General features: G+C 38.3%; 1 protein-coding gene across 4 annotated transcripts in view; it reads right to left on the bottom strand.

Moving 5' to 3' along the window:
- The window catches only part of MBNL1 (muscleblind like splicing regulator 1), a 168,628-nt gene extending 151,298 nt beyond the window's left edge, over positions 1 to 17,330 (bottom strand). The window contains exon 1 of one of the 4 annotated variants that reach the window (XM_090272885.1): positions 16,910 to 17,330. The gene's annotated coding sequence lies outside the window, so the exon portion shown is untranslated. The remainder of the gene's footprint in view (positions 1 to 16,909) is intronic. The other 3 variants (XM_090272911.1, XM_090272931.1, XM_090272949.1) reach the window with 3 other exon arrangements.
- Between the last annotated feature and the right edge of the window lie 691 nt (positions 17,331 to 18,021).

Raw genomic sequence — 18,021 nt, 5'->3', positions numbered from 1 at the left:
CTAAGGCACAATAAAACTGGTGAACTCAGGTAGGCCCCAACACATTTTCCCATGCGGTAATTTCCCCCAGGGCTAGGGCTCCCCATGCAGTCATTTCTGACCCTGAAGTGGCATGTACTTCCAATTAAGACAACCAAGACAGAAATATGCTCTGGTATGATTTTTGCCAATGGACATATGTCCCACTCTCCCCGCTCTTTGCCCTCCTCAAACAGTTCTTTCTCAATTATTAAAACAGTTCACGGAATAAAGAAGTACTTGAAAATGGATTTTCAAAAGACTTAAGATACTGGGTTGGTAAAATGTGGACATTTACAATGCTTTTATCATCCGTCAATGTGATTTTAGCATGTTGTCAGAGGATAAATAAAATCGTATTTCTCAGGAGATGAGATTCTTAGGATTTTGTACTTTCCAAAAGAGTAAACTAAACATACTGAACACATAATGAACAAACTAACATGGCCCCTTAAGGTTTAGCTCCTTCGCTAAATAAAGAAAAAGAACACCCCTTTCTTAATTATTTTAAGGCTCCGTGCCTTGTGGGAAAGCTGTAACACATAAGGAAATGCAAAGAGCCAGACTAATGAGATGATGATTCAAGTCCTGTGTGTTTCCATCAGCATCCTATGCATTTAAAGAACAATGACTAGCTTTCCCAGGTAAATTACAATGCATTGGCAGCTGGCTAAAAACCTCAAATAACTGCCAACAGTTTATCAACAGCAACACTTTCTATTCTGGGCTATCTATGCTTCAGAAAGAATCTTAGACTATCTGAATAAGCCACCTGGGACGACTGTTAAAAATATGTATTCATGGGAACTACCCTAGACCTATTGAACATAAAGACCAGGACATTTTACCTAAACTCTCTAAATTATTCTTAATCCCATTAAATGCTGGCATTCAGAATCAACTAAAGTTAAAATATTACTCCCACCAACAATTATTTATTGCATTTCTACCCAATAACTTCCTAAGAACCTAACTTCTGTCTTGAAAAAGTGGCTTGTTTGAGATTTAGTAACATGTCTTTTGATTCTATTCTAGTAACTAGATAGAAAGCTGACATACCTGCAAAACCTTATGTAAAGTTGTTATATTAATTTTTAAGTAAATACAGCATCACTCCCTCCAAATCACTCGAAGATACTACTCACCAAATCATACTTGTCATGCCTCAAACCACTTACGTTTTAGTCCTGCTCAACAGTTCACTCCAAGTTAGCATGCCAAATCCACTTAGTTTGTAAAAAGAATCCTCCTAGTATAGCTGAAGAAATATACTAAATTCAAAGAACGGTCATAAAGCAATCTTAAAACTTTCTATTATATTCCTATTGTTTAAATGCCAAATGCACCATTATATATACACACATACATAAAATAAATACTTTAGAGACAATGATATTTAAAGACTTCTTATTTTGTATTTGTAATAATTTATAGCAGTAAAATTATTGTAAAAAGATGAAAAAAATTAAGCACCTATACAATCACTACAATATGATAAAATCAATTGTTACCAGAATAGATACAATGTAAAATAAGCATTAATGCATATATGTGTGTAGATATGTATGTATGTATGCACATGTATTATCAAAATAAGGAAAAGCTTTAACATAGAAATTAGTCAAATCTTGTTCTCCATATATAACTAAAACATAGCTCTTTATTTAAATTCAAGTAAAACCTTTGTGTTAAACTTAATGAGGAGGAAAAGATCTAAATAATGCTTTAATCTTCTTACAATAAGAACCTCTTTATTTTAGGTAAAACTACGAACTATGCTCCTTCATTAAGTAATAATCCTTGAAGAGATTAACTTTTGAGAAGTTGGCTTGTGCTACATTTCTTTTCTATTTATATATAAAATTTGCAAGGTGTTCCTCTGGTTCTTTAATATAAAGTTTCTACTTGGAGGAACCAAATAGAAAATTTTATTTTTCCCCTAGAACTCATATTCTACTATTGTTCAACACTGGCAAATAATATTTTATATTTTGGTGTACAATTTCCTTCATCTGAAATTTGCCAGTTGTTACAACACTGAGAGATGGTTTTATCATCTTGCCCGTTTGTAAACAAATAGAGTCGGGCTTGCATGTTAAGTGACTGACTCACCAAAGTCCTCTAAGGTAATTAAATGGAAGAATCAGGACCCCAAATCGGGTGTTCTGATTCAAATTTGAAATTTAATTCACAACACATGCTGGCAATTTAGTGCCGGGTTTTCTGGCAATGACAATGACTATAAACGTATAGAAGCCAAAACCAGAGAAATTGGGGTTTGGGGGAAGTGGCATAAGATGAAACAACCAGCTCTACTTCACTGTGGTTTGCTCTCAGATGTAAGTGAAGGAGAAAGCCTTGCATACGGCTTCTTAAGGAGTTAAGATGGTCCCTTTATGGAGTTGAGAGATGGATGCTGTTGTTCTTGTACATCTGCCTATGGGTATGCACTGGACCCCAACAATGCATACTCAAGAGATGTAAAAATTATACACCATGTCTTCCAGTTTCTTCTTAGTTAAGATTGTTAAGTCCGCTTAATCTAGTAAATTAATATAACACAGGACTCTACTTACTCAGTAAGCGATTTAAAGTTTAATTGTTGAAGAAGAGGTTTTCAAGCATAATTATTTTTGTTTGTTTACCTTTTGAGCAAGAAGAGCCCACATGTTCTTCAGAGCTTTTACTAGGGGAATACAAATTGTATCAGTGGAAACCTTCCACATAAGTAAAATGAAATTCTCCTCTAAAAGTATAAAACAGTACGTAATTAAGTAAGTATGCAAACAGTAAGGCTGACCTATATGAGCCACTAAACAGTATTTGAAAAGCAGTAGAGGAGATGGAATAGCTATCTGAAATACTTCTAAGCCATGTAGAGCCAGGTTTTTAAACAACTATTAAAATCATAAAAATATACATTAGGGAGAAAGCACTGAGGGTTTGAAATGGCATTAAATGATACTTTCCTTTTACATGTATCAAACCTGTTCTCTTTTATACTAGTTACCTTATGACACAGAGACGTGGCAAATATTAAGCTCCTTTCTAATATGAACACCCAAAGTCAAAACAATTAAAAAAAAAAAAAAAAAAGTAATCCCAATTTCACTGCCCCAAAAGATCTCCTTTGAAAAGAAAATGGCAGGCGTTGCTCTTCTTCTTGTGCTGTTGTTTTTGTTATCTTTCTTCCCTACTATCCCAGGAAAAGAAATGTTTTCCTTAAATCCAAGTACATCCAACAGTCAATAACCTTATTAAGTTTCAGTGATAAACATATTCACTGAAAATAAACAATACATAAATAAAATATGTACTGATGATAGGAATGATTTATTGATGACCCTCTTTTGTGGCCTAGAGAGGGGGAAACATGGATTCAGCTTTGAAGAATTTACTGCTTAATAGGGGATGTAAAACGAACCCACAAATAATGCATAAAAAGCAGAGAGAAGGACACAGCAGAAATAACAGTAAAGCTTGGTGAGTTAACGATGTCAGGGGTGGTTGCATGATAGAAAAGACATCTAAGGTAGGCATGGAAGGATGAGTCAGTTTCATTTAGTTACAACCAAAAAGGAATGGCAACCCAGACTGCGGGAATACAGAGAGCAAAGGTAGGCTGTGGAAAAAGCACAGAATAGGAACACTGGGGAATCGATCTGCTTAGAGCACCCACGTGCAGTGGGATGGCAGGAGATAAAGCTGGAATTTGGGGCTAGACCCAAATCAGTAAAAATTCTGCCTTCATTTCTTCATTAATTGGAGTTCTTCCATTTCAAGATTTCTCCCAAGGGCAGAGTCAGATTATTTAACTAGATATCCTAAGGGTTAAGAGTAAGACTGTATATCGGATATGAAGAAATCTTATTTAAATAAACTAGGGACTTTTCTACTTCCTAAAGCTTTTGCTTTGGTTGCCAGAAAGCTGAGAGATCAATTTAGTGCTCAATTTCACCTCAAGTACTTGCTTCATCTCTCTTCCTTCTAATTGATTTGTTACGTCTCTTTTTTACAGTCCTATTTTATGTGCACTTTACTGTTGTAAGCCGACTCGTATCCTTTTTGGATGTAGCATACATCACATATAAATAAAATTAAAGCACATTTGCCCCAGTATCAGGTACGGTTACAGATGAAATGCTCAGTTTCAGGAGAGTTCTGACTACAGCGCCAAAATGACCTTCTGAAACTGACCAGGCTTCCAAGGCTGCAGATATTTTCAGCCGTACCGGGCCTGGCTGTCACAGCTTTCTGCTTGATACTGAGTGGCAAAACTGGAGCCTCCTGGACTAGTCTGACCTTTGAAACTCAGAATATTGTGCTGCCAATCAAAACTGAGTTTTCTCTTTCTGCATTCTTTTGTGATACCATTTCTCTTGCTTAATTGTAAACCAGTAAGTCTAAGCATAAAATGGTACTTTTCTTTACATGAAAAAACTTTGCTTATACCCAGTAAGCCTAACATTGATAGAGGCTTTAGAACAAATATCTACTGACATCAATGAATATTTTTAATTACTGAAAGATTATTTAAATTATGTGGCAACAAGAACTATAATAACGGCATTATTTCTACAATGGCCAATATGAAATTTGAGAGATGTCTACATTTTATAATTGCACTTTTATAAATGCATCTGTTTATGTTAACTATTATATATACAATGTCTAGCACAGTGCCTGGAATATAAAAGAACCCAAATTACTATTTAAGCACATGCTGCAGAATCTACATGCTTAATTATACTTCATTTATCATAGAACTAATGATCTGAAACACAGGTGCTTAATTTTCTTCCCCCCAAATTAGTACATCAGCATGGACTATTTCTCTTAAAAAATAGGCAGGAGAATTCTTGATACATGATGAAAACTATATTTTTTTAATCCATTAATGTCAGGTCATTAACAAACAAAAATTCTACTGTGTGAATAGGTTAAAGTTTAATATCAGTGGAAGAAAACAGCAATGAAAGTCAACAAATTAAGACACAGACTAAGGTTCTTAATAATACTATCTATCAACTGTTTGATCTCAAGCCTTAATAACTATTAAAGTAATAAATATTTAAATTTATATTTGTATATCAAAATATTCTGTTCATCTCTACTCAGCATCTGTGGCATACTATATTTTTTCTTTTTTCTTTTTATCCTCACCCAAGAATATATATTTACTAATTTTAGAGAAGGAGGAAGTGAAGGGAGAAGTAGAGAGAGAAACATCTATTGTGAGAGAGAAACATCAATCGATTGCCTCCTGTATGTGCCTCACTGGGGATTGAACCCACTACCTACATATGTTCTCTGATTAGGGATTGAACCTGCAACCTTACGGCGTATGAGACAACACTCCAATTGAGCCATTCATTCAATACACCCACTTGGCCAGGTCATATACTATATTTTCACAAGCCCTACTTGTAATCAGTTCAAATAACCACAAAATGATATTAAGTATAATATTTCAAAGTAAATTCAGGAACTCACAATAGTTGGTGAATGTATCCCTTAGCTTCATACATTTATTGTTTCATTTTTAACTCTAACTTATGCACTCATTCATAATTCTTCATGGAACATACATGTGCAATGGCTATAAGACATAAAAATGTACACATGATATGCACAGATAGGCTCTAATGATTCTGCTAGGGTTTGGGAGGGAAGTGAGAAAGGGAAACCAGAAATCTCCAAGTGAATGTCAACTCTCAATGACATGTTTGATTATTTTAATGTTGGCAACAGATTTCCATTTTTCATTGAAGACAGAAATGAACTGAACTATCCTAATGAGTTCAATAACATACGATAGTTGAATAAATTGAGTATTCACAGCACTCTTTTTGGATTCAAGACGGTTCTTACAATGCACAACTTAAAGCCATCCAGTTGAACAACTGGCAGAATGCTATGTCATTCACAAGTGGCATCAGAAGCCTCACAGGTGGTAATGATTTTGAGTCTAAAAGTAGATTTTGCTGATCGTGGCGAGTGCTGGGGCAGAGGGTATTACGTGGGCAAACCACAGAGGCAGATTAGGCCATTTGATATGGCCCTCCTCTCCAAGCCAGTGAAACTTCAAAGCCTGCTCCATCCTCTCTGCTTTTTTATGACCACAATGCTTCAAAACCTGTCTTTCACGTCATATCTCCTTCAGTTACTCTTTCTAGAACTAACCTGGATTAGGCCTCCAATCTCTATTGCTATGAGTATTTGTGTACTTAGTTCGTACCATACTGACGGAAACAAACAGGCAAACAAACAGCAAAACTGCTGGGTTGAGAACTCGGCACACACAGTACCTTGCTACATGACCTTGAGCAAATTACCTAACCTTAACCTCACCTGTGAACTAGAGGGGGCCAGCAAAGCATAAATCTACATTGCTGTGCAACAACTATACACGATCACATAAATAAAAAAATAAGTTCCTACCAAGTACGTAGCTATTTTTCTAATTATTATGATTGCTGGTCTGTCTTTAGTGGCTCTTGTTTTATTTTCATTATTTCACCACGAATGAATTTTTCTTTAAGCCATAAACTTCAGAAAAGCAGAACTAGAACCTGAATTTCTCTTGAAAAGTTCAAAGTATGATCAGGAAGCTTTTAATGCAGTGGGCTTTAAATAAATGTTCATGAGTAAAAAAGAATAATGGTAAGTGATAAAACAAAATTTCTGCGTTTCCTAACCTAGAAAGCAGATTAAATCCTGGAAACAAGGAATGAACACTTCACAGCCGAATGGGGCCTTACGGAACACGCGCAGTTGCACTCCGACCATTTGGAAGTTTGGAAGCTAGCCTACTTTATTTCCTGCACACAAAGAAAAACTGGAGGAAAAGGAGCCTCCTGTGCATACCTAAAACCCTTTGTCATTCAAGTCCAATACAAGGCACCTGTGGCTTCTGGACTTTTCTGTTAGTGTAAAAATTGCAGGCTCTGAAACTCGACTATCAGTGCTGAGTGTTTTAATCTCTTCAGGGAGTTGGCATGAAGAAGCTTCAAATGAATATGCTCCACCTTTCTCCAAAAAGTACCAACAACAGAAATAAATTAATCTCTCCTGACTAGTCTAGGATGATACTACGTTTGAATCATGATTATTTATCAAAAATGCAAACAGAAAAACAAATGCCTTCAATATTGAATTTTAATAAATTATGAGTTGGTGTTTTCTGTTCCCTAATAGACAAAGTATATAAAGAGTTCATGTGTCTACTGGGTGGTTTTAGGAAAATTCCACACTCTGCCTACAAGCAGCCTATTCTTGGCTCCTCTGAGCCCACTTTGTTTTGCCTGAACATTACTTGTGAATATTTTGATCACTACACCGGAAGCTACTTTGTGCACAGAGCACATCCTAGTCACCTCTTTAGCCTCTGAAGGACAGAGCATGATAGGTGGCACACGGAGAACTGCACTCAATAAATATTTGTTAAATAAGAGTGCTTTCCTTTGAGGCCAAAAGCAATGGCCTAAGATTCTTCCATTGTCCTTCTGTAAACAATGTGTAATTTTACTTGGTATGTATTCTAAATCTATGAACTGGGAAATTTGTTAGCAAAACAATGTGTCTTCAACAAAACAAGCCTTCAAGGAACAGACTGTCTTTTTAAGTCATAAGCTACGCCACAGTGGCAGAGAGCACAGACTGGTTATGAAAATGTTGCAACAGAAAAGCCTAAAATGACCATGTGAGATGACAAATAGTTCAGCCTGTGCTCTGGAGTTGCCCCTATCATTTCTTGGTGAAAATTTTCTGGCATTATATTACTAGTGTGAAAGTACATCATCTTCTAGAACTTTGCAAAGCCTCCTCTGAAAAGGATCCCAAATGGCCAAATGCAACATCATGCTACTGCAAGGCCTTATCATATCTGCTGAAGACAGGAGGCCTGGTTTGTTTTCTTTTGTTTTTTATTAACCAAATAAATTATTACAAGCATTTGTCAAACTGTATGCTATTTGTAATCCAACATCAGAACAAAAAGACAAAATTTTAGTCACCATCCTATGGAATTAAATGTATACTTTCTTGACTTATGTCAGTTGTTTTATGGGCGAAGTTTTAAACTTAGTGTGTGCTAACTATACCACCTTCATTCCTAGCGGATTCATAAAAAACGAAATAAAAAATGCTGGTTTCTAAGTGAGAAATGACCTGACTGCAGCTGAGTTTGGCTGCTCACCAGCTGTGTGATTTTGGGCAAGTAAATTAACTTCTCTGAGTTTCAGTTTCCTCATCTCTATCAAGAGGATGATGGTTCCTTGCCACATAGGTCTGTTCCCTAATCGTTCAGCATCGGTACAAGATTGCGTTTCCCAAAAGAATGTAAGCTAGCAATGTCTCATGTAGAGAAGATGGTCAAGTAAGTATGGAACCTTACTTCATTGTTTCCACCTGTTAGTACATACTGTTTCTCTCCGTATTCTGAAGAGTGTCTAAGCTCCTGGCCTATGACCGGTGTCACCTCCTTCGCACAGCATGCCCTGATCATTCAGTTCCACAAAGACCTCCTTCTTTCAAGTTCCTTTCTTCTTTGAACTTCCTCGCTGATACTCAGTTGCATAGCAGCAGTACTCAACTGCACTGTTAACTTCTCATGTTTTTCTCCCCAACTACATGCCAATTACATGTCAATTTCACACCTCCCCTTCCCCAATTATAAGCCAATTACATGTCAAAGAATATGAACTATGTAATTCTCCTTTGGATCCTCTTCTCCTGACCTACTACAACCCCTTGACTCAAACAGGCCCTCAAAATATGTTGGTTAATGAATTATTTAGCAGAACACAAAGGATGAAGTGATTTGTCTACATCACCTTATTGTTAACATAATGAAATAACTTAGTAAGTAAAAAGATCTCAGCACCTAAACTTTATAATCTATTACTGAGAAACAGACACAACTTCTTCCCATATTGATTTCTCCCCAAACAATATTTACTTTAAAAACCCAAACCTCAAATCAACATTTCTCTGAGAAAGTAATTTCCCACATGCAATTTTCAGTGAATGTGGTCCCACAGAAAGTGTTATGCAGAATTCTATTTGTATATATTTTACCAATAGATGAATGTTCGGGACATTCAAATTATTGTTTGGAAAAGTAATGCAATACCTCAGAGAGACTCTACACCTGGGTTAAGGACTTGCTTGTATTCCCTATTGTTCACTTTTGCTATGTTCATCAAAACTCTTTAGTCCTCTGGAAGAGGTATTTAAGACCAAATACCTTATGTGAATGCCACTAAGTGGACAGTGCAGCTTTCGTTGGAAAGTTCGAGCAATGCCATTCAAAGAATGGTTGAAACTAATTTGAACTAAATTTGTCCAGTTAAAATTTGCCCAACAAACAGAGAAGGAAAAGAAGAATTTCTAGTTATAATGCTATTTAACCTTAGTTACTTAAAATCAGTATTTTCTAAATACTATCTTCAGAATATAACAAAACAGATTTTTAGCATATTTTTATAATACAAAGCAAAATCCAGCTAAGGAGGGGAAAATGTCTAAATAACAGGAAAAGACATGTACCAAATGTGGCTTTCATGAAATACTAACAGGCATATAAGTAAAAGGTGAGATAAAGCACTGTTAATATTTTCTCTGGTTCTATGTAAACATACTATATTTAAAGATATATAAACAGTGCAATTTTTAAGTTATTTTTGTAGATATTGACCATTTAAATAAACAATAAATGGTAAAGTTATAAATCTTTTTTGCATACTGTCTTGATTTCATGGGAATTTCTCTATGTATATTAAATAATCTATCATTGCTATGATATTTTCTGCTTAAACTATGTTAGGCCATTTACTTATAAAAGCATGTAAGAACCTGAAGCAGAAAGGCCTATGAGTACTCCCATAAAGCCATCCATTCTACTTGAAATATACCTATCTTCATAACTCCAGGTAACTGTTAACTCAATGCAACTGCTTATTTATTCCCATATGTAAATCATCCTGTTTATAAGACTGTCTGATTATTAAGGATTTTTATTTCCAGGAAAAAGAACATCACTGTTATACTGATATCTTCCCTAAAATAGCAAGGTCTGAGAAGGATAAATATCAGCCACATGCAGCACATTGCAAACTTGTTTTATCATGTATCTGTCTGCTCCCTGGTTCATCACTGAGGCTAGCTAGCATACACTGATGTTCTGCATGAACTTCAGTAAGAGACCAGAACTGCCTGGCCAACCATGAGGCATTTCCTAGCAAATGACAATACACCCCTAACGATGAAATTATGCTTCCTTTAGAATTAATTACCTATTTGGGACAAAGAATTTGGCAATTTTCTATACTTCATCTGATCCTGTGCTTTTAAAGGGCTTAATACAAAATGAAATGTTCTAAGACTTTAACATGTATCTCCTATTTAAGTTATAATCCTTGATAAAACATAATTTTAAGTGTTTTTCTCTTGCAGATATTTTTAAAATACTATACTATAAGATCTCACAAGCAGCAATATGATGAACAGTGATAATGTTAAAGTTTTAAAGAAGGAATTTGGGGTGAAAAAAATTATACTATATTTAAAAAATAATTTGTACTACCTCCCATCGCTTTTAATGTCTACATCTAACCACTTGCTACATCCTGCGAACCCGAAGGCTGTCACTTCCCCCCAGCGTAGGTGTCCTCGTTTTCATTCCCATCATCTCTAGACTACAATCTGTGCTGCATTCTACATGGGTCCTATTCCTCCCTTACGAAACGCCACTGCCACACACCTGTGAGGCCGCTTGCCCCACCGTCTTCTTACTTCCCCACTACGTATCAACTTATTACCTGCCCCTCCATGCCCTCAAAGGGTAGTCACCAATCTCTCTTTCCCACCTGATTCTTCCTTTCCTCCTATCAACTGCCCACCTCATTCCCCCAACCCCCCGTGCCGTTTCTCTCTATCCTCTTACTTTCTACCCATTCTTCCGGGGTCTCTGCAGATGCTGTAGAAAACAGGACTAGCGTATTCCAAAAGGTCGGTATGCTCAACCTCCTGTCAGCACCCAGTACAAGTATTTTTTTAAATCTGTTTTTAAACTTTTACCCACAATCATGGGTTCTAGACTTGCAGGACTACCTTGGTTTGGTGCTGTGCTGTGCTACTTCTGGTTAAGTTACCTTAGGCAATTAACTTGCCTGTGCCTATTCCTCGTCTGTGAAACAGAGATACTGAAAGTACCCACGTCAGAGGTTTGTCCTGAGGAATACGGGAATTAATTAATAAACCTAAATCTGGCACACGGAAAGGAGTCCAAAATGTTAGTAATCACTGTTACAGCTATTATGTTCCTCACTATTCTTAACACAGCATTGGCAAGAACAACAAAAATGGTTAAAAATATGGACATTGAAACAAAGAAAAAACAAATAAGACTCATAGCTCTACAAATGACAAAAATTGTTTTCTAGTCATGCTACTTAATCTTTAAGATAAAGGTCATAAAGAATATTTTCCAGCTGTAAAAAAAGATTAGATGAGGTATTTTGTAAACCAATGTATAGCAAGTGGCAGTTTCTATTATTAAGTTATTGTTTACATGTTTATAATTTCAGAGATGCAGAAATTAAGGAACAGAAAGAGTAAATGGTTATTCACAAGCCACACATCTAGTCAGACCTGGCACAGTAAAATAAAATCTATACATTATGAGGTTATCTGTGCCCTTCCCCCCACCAAAGTCATAGTAAGTATCCCTTTAGATATAGACAAAAATGCAATAAACATATAAAAATACGATAACTTTTAAATGACCATAATATTGCTATCACATCCAAAGTGTTGCACTTTCAGCACATGTTATCCCATGTGGTCTGTTTCTGTTCTACCTATACTGCCACAAAGACTGGACTTGTAAAACGAAGGTATGTAAGTATAGTGTTTATACGAACTGACATATCTTTTCATAGGCATTTTGAAACTAAAATGTAGTAAACAGAAATATCAATGCGGGGGGGGCGGTCTTTGGTTGGAGAACACTGAGTGTGGCAAGTTCAGCCAATGGCTCAGAGCTTTTCCCAGCAACTTTTGCCCCCAGCAGGCTCCCTCTGTCACTTCACTAGACCCCCACCACCCGACCCAGACCATCCTGCTACTAGGATGTTACCTATCCACAGAGAGTGCTGAAAGATCACTCAGAAGGCAATGCTCTCTTGTAATCAGATAAGACAGAAACAAAATGTGAATGTAACCTTATTATAATACAGAGAAAATCTAGTGTCCAATCAAATATAATTTTTTAAACATGAATAATTATCTCAAAGAGATGTACTGGAATCATTTTTTAAAAAGCTTTAAAAATATGTAGAAAACTGCAACCATGTCTTTGCTAAGTGTTTTTCCAAGGATATAAATGTAATGCTTACAGAAATGCATGTTTTTATTGTATAATATGAAAATAATGCATACAAACCAATTACCCTACCTCAACTCTAAAAAATACAAAAAATGTCCAGAGACGTGTAAGGTCATATGCCAACAGCTCTCCTGGAACCCTCTGCTTTGCAGTCACTAATAGTGGATATGCTCCATGACTCATCAGAAAGGATACACAGAGTTCGTGGGGATGATGGTTCTCTCATCCTCCAAACATGTGTTGACACTAATGACAGCTACGCCTCATCTAGTGGGAGACAGATTCAAGATGACAACCAGACAAAAGGCAACTCTTCTGAGGTTCCCTATAAAATCTGCCCCCCCCCAAAAAAAACCCCAGCACATCCCTCCAGTCTTATATCTTTGGCATCCTTCAAGGAAATAAAAGCAAGCATACTTTATATAGATAGAAAAGAACTGCACTTTTTTTTTTCATCCTAACTCTCACTGCGCATGGCAAAATGCACTTCGGTTATGAAAACATCTAAAAGGAATGTATCAAGGACCTATGTCACTGTGCTTTGTTTACCAGTCAGATGTTTTTTCAAGAAAGTGTTCAAAGTGTAATGATAGTGTCTCCACATAGAGGAATACTTTAAAGCCCGTAACATTAACACAGAAATGTATTTTTACCTTTCCTAACATTCAAAACAACATCCTCTTCACTACAGATGAAAATGTTTCATTGTCGTGAATTCATTAATCTTTGATTAACATGTGGTCAGGAGTTTGTCTGGATTTATTTGGAGTTTCTATTTTGTAAGGAAGGAAAGTCAGAGCAAAGGAAAATACATATTAAGTATTTGAAGATAATTGCTATTTACTGAAAGCTCTATTCTAAAATAAATTTTAGTGACTCGTTTATGTTTGCTAACTTCAGGACAATGATAACTATAGTGTCTCTAAAATGTTTCTAAGTAGCAATCATACTCTATTCTGGCCTTTGAGAGGTGTTAACACTCATCCCCTAATTATAAGCCTTTTCTGTGTTATTACTACCTCACCATTAAATCTCTAAACTAAATAGTAGTTTTGAGGAAATAAAAATAGATGTTAGGTGGTACGCTTTCTCAAATTTTGGTTTCAATGGATAAGAACTACAAGGAATTTCTACATATAATAAACTTCTTTAGCTTGACAAAATAAAAGTTCACTTTATTGCATTTTGACCAACAAACTCTTCAGGCTTTCTCCCAGGATACTGCTTTTAGGCTTTATTCTAGAATAACACTGTCCAACAGAAATGTAATGCATGCCACATTTGTTATTTTAAAGTTTTCTACTAGCCACATTTAAAAAGAGGGATTTTTAATTTAAGTTATATATATATGTATATATATATATGTACATATATATGGATAACACTTTAATTATTATATATTTTCAGGAAAAGGGGGGGAACTGGGAAAACTGTAATAGAATAACAATAAAAAATGAATTAAAAAAAGAAAACCCTATAAAAGTCAGAAACATATATTGATAAAAGTGTTTTTTTTAAAGGTGAAATTAATAATGCATTTCATTGTAACAAATATATCCAAAATATTATCACACCAACATATTCAGAATCAACATAAAAATATTAAGCATATGTTTTACATTCTTCCCTTGGTACAAAGTTTTCACAAACCAGTATGTACGTTATACTTCAAGTAAACCTCAATCCAGTCCAGCCAAATTTCAAGTGCTCAACAGCCACGTGTGGGCAGTGGCTGCTGCACCGGACGGCACATTCTAGATTTCCAACAATATGAAGCTTTTCGGCCTAACATCCTCATGTGTAACATCCTCTATGATGGGCATGGCTCTTAGAATTGTATATTGAGCCAAACATTTAAATAAATGTATTTCACTTCCTCTTTTCACTCCTGGGACCCACAGACCTACTGCCTACCCTGCTGTCTTTTTCTTAGAGCATCAGAAACACCAAATGACCTATTCCTTTCAGCTTCTTCCCAGCAAGATCTAGATGTACTCTAATCTGAGCATCTTCTAACAAAGCAGAAAGCCAGGAGGTGAAGCAAGGCCATTCTCTCTCTCTTTCCATAAATAGATATATCTACTACAGGCCTAATGTATGGCAACAATGATAAATGCAAGGGCAATTTTTTGTTTTTTGTTTTTTTTGCTTACAATGAAGATAAGAAATTTTGTATAATGAAGTAATACACCCTTCCTCAATGAGAAACACAATTTTACTCCTTGCCTCCCTGCCCCCACTCCTCCCAGGAGAAACCTTGGGATAGTCTGTTCTTTTTCTGGTACAGAATTCAGTGTTTCATTTCATAGGAATTCTATGCCCAGAGGAAGAACAGAATGTTGGAATCAAAATTTAATGAATTCAACTTGGAGTCTAAGTTTGCCTCAAATGTGGAAACATAAACACACGCAGTAATATCTTAAACCGAAAAACATTTTGGATTTTCTGTTGGCATGGCTGCATAGAGTATCACACTGGGTGTGTATCCGCACACAAATTTGTTTTGAGTTACAGGAGAAAAAAATTAAACTAAGCACATGTGAGGTTTTCTGGGTCTCTTAGGAATAATAAGACCTGATTATTATGTCTTAGATGACACTGTAATTATAAACGGATGAATAAATGAACAGGTTTTCTGGTGCTGACCCAACCCGTTCCCTGAAGCACAAAAGGCAACTTTTGTAGTCCTTAGTGAGGACCCCATCTTATTAAACAAATAAAACAAAACTATGTCTCTATCTTGTGAGAAAGTCTAACAACACAACAAACAAAAAAATCTGTTTCACTCCCATGCAAATACGTAACACAGATGAAAATCAGAACACTGTCCAGTTCCCTAAAAAACAGTTTTGAGCTGTACTTGTCACCAACTTTAATAAAGCAAAGATACAATTAACAATAATGTGCTTTCTCTGGCTACAAAATAACTTTATTCAGTGTCTCTGGCCTGTAACTGTGCATCTAAGACCTTCTAAGTTCTAAGCTTTGAACTAAATATTCTCAGGATGAATTTTACGCCCACTCAACTTTCATTTTAACTTGTCTTAGTTGATAATATTTTATCTCAGCAAGACAAGGAGACACACCAACGCACACTGGAACCCACACAGAGATAACAAGGAGCATGGATCACTTATGCTGGTTTAGAAGAGTTATGCGCTAAATACCCCCGGCGTATAAACAGACACTGTGTTCAAATCCAAGAGAGAGGAACACCGTGTCCAGTGGTGTACTATTTCAAAGCACGTTGCAAAGGGCCTGCAAATCCAACGGCATTCATTATGACTTCTGGCTCAGTGTATTAATTTGTTTAAGAAATTCCTCAGAGCGTGGCAGAGTTTACCTTCCATTTGCTATCGCTTGTGCCCGCGCTGGTGAGCACAGAGAGGAAAGGCAGAGCAATAACCCTTCGGGCAGCTTCCTACTCAACCTTAATCCTAGGGAAGCACCCTCCACGGAAACACACCACAGAAGCGCACCAGCTGCACGTTCTCCCGGACCCGGAGAGACTTGGGAACACAATTACTGTTCTGGCAACACCCCTGCAGTTGTAAAGTGCTGTGTGAGGGGCAAGCACAGGCTCCACCATATACCTGCTCGTGTTACAGGCTCTGGAATCAAAGTATTCTCACATGACACATTACTACCAATAACAAGATACCGCCTCCGTTAAAAAAAAAAAAAAAAACGGGCTGGGGGGGAGGCTACATATTTGTCCTGCTTTTGTCTAAAAAGCAGAACCCAAGTACTAACTACTTTTCATTCCTTTCAACCTTTCAAGGAAGCAATTCAATCAACCGACTGCGGCTCCACCCAGAGAGCGTCTATACTTACTTTTCTTACAGCTTTGAGTGACGCACTACAAAACGATGGGGGGCGGGGGGAGGGAAGGAGCCCTCTCAGGCAGGGCGTCTTCCGCTCCGTAAACTTGGCAAAAAGGCAAACTGGACTGAAATACAGCACTCTCCATATAAGGAAGCTCAGCTAAACATGCCATGCGTAATTTATGGGTAGCAGGCAGAGAATTAACCTTTGCGTGCACATATTTGGCCCAGATGCAAACCGGGCTGGATGGCAGCCCCGGAGATAGAGATGCGGGATCTCTTGGGAGAAACCGGGGCTCCCCGCTGATGGTCTCGCATCTCCCCCCGACGAAGGTCATTAAGTTGTAAGTACACTTGCACGCACCTGTTTATCTTCCCCACCCCTTTCTTCCTCTCTCTTTCTAGGCTGCCAAGTTGGAAGCCGGCTGCGCTCTGACAGTGTCCGCAGAGCCCAGGGACAGGCTGCTGGAGCCGGGCTGCAGCTGCAGCCTCCCGCTCCCCCTGCAGCCCCAGATGGTGCGATCGGGAACTAGCCGCCCTGGTGCGCCGGCCCCCGCCGCTGCGAGCCGCAGCCCGGAGCCTCCTCTCACTTCCTCCTTCGCCCCGTCCGGCCCCGACAGAATCCAGACAATGCCGAGCAGCCGAGCGGCGCAGGCAAACTGTGAACACGGAAACTTACCTCTCACATGTTTTTTCGGAGGCAGCCCGACTGCCGACCGAGGGCCCAAGGCATTGTGGGAGTCCTGATTCCGAGAGGCCCGCGATTTAAAATTGAACTTGTCAGTGCTCGGTCACGGGAGCATTGTGAGCGCCACAACTCATTCAGCCGCAGTGAAAAGACTGTTGCTTGTCGCTGTGCAGCCTCTTATCGCCGAGGTCTGGTTTCCGCTGCTGCTGCGCGGCCCCTCCCCCGCCAGCCCAGCCCCACCAGGAAGCCCGGGGCGGACTCGGAGAGCTCCGGAACGCACGCGGCACAATAAAAACGCTCGGAAACTTTCCGCCGCCCGCCAGCTCTCCCCCTGTCCGCTCGGTAGCCCCTCAACCTAGCAAAGTCCGCAGGGGGGGGTGGTTGCCACTCGCGGGTGGGCGCGGAGAGCAAAAGGAAACCCGAGCCGGCGCTAGCGAAGTGCATCCCCGCAGCCAACCGGTGGTATCTTCCATCTTATACGTTCCACATTACCACCTCCCAGCTAGGGTGCAAGCGGGACGCACTCCTACGACTTTCGGCTCCCTCGGACTAGCTGGGCAGATGCATCGGTTCCTTTTCTACAAGGCCGGTGGATGGAGCTTTGTAAGGCAGCCTGCAAGGTTAGACTGAAGGTCAGAATCCGATGAGGGTAAAGCACCAGGATCTGGTGGGGCTGCCGCCCTCAAAATGCACCACACGGTTTTTGAACGTGGATGGCTCACAGGCGGGCAAAAAAAAAAAAAAAAAAAAAAAAAGAAAGAAAGAAATCTGCAAGACAGGACCGACCCGCCTGTGTGTATCTTTCTCAAGTAACAGGGTGGGTGTCCACAGTTTTGGGATTCCTTATTCAAACGGACTGTCACACAAGCACAAACACGGACCAGCTTCCCACCTAGTTTGTAAATAATATTTGGAATGTAAAAATTCCCTCCCTTGCCCACTTTGAGTCGATTTATAGAAAATAGAGTTCCCCACCCCCAACACACACAATTTAAAAATAAAATATGATTTTCGGAAATACTCCAAGGAATATTCCAAGGCAAATAAGTCATAATATTGTTGGAGCAAAAGAAACCACAGCTCCAAATCATAATTCACTGGGT

This window comes from Furipterus horrens, unplaced genomic scaffold, assembly GCF_987537825.1.
Source record: "Furipterus horrens unplaced genomic scaffold, mFurHor1.1.pri manual_scaffold_1, whole genome shotgun sequence".
Classification (NCBI taxonomy): domain Eukaryota; kingdom Metazoa; phylum Chordata; class Mammalia; order Chiroptera; family Furipteridae; genus Furipterus; species Furipterus horrens.
This window is presented reverse-complemented; position numbering and strand designations above follow the sequence as displayed.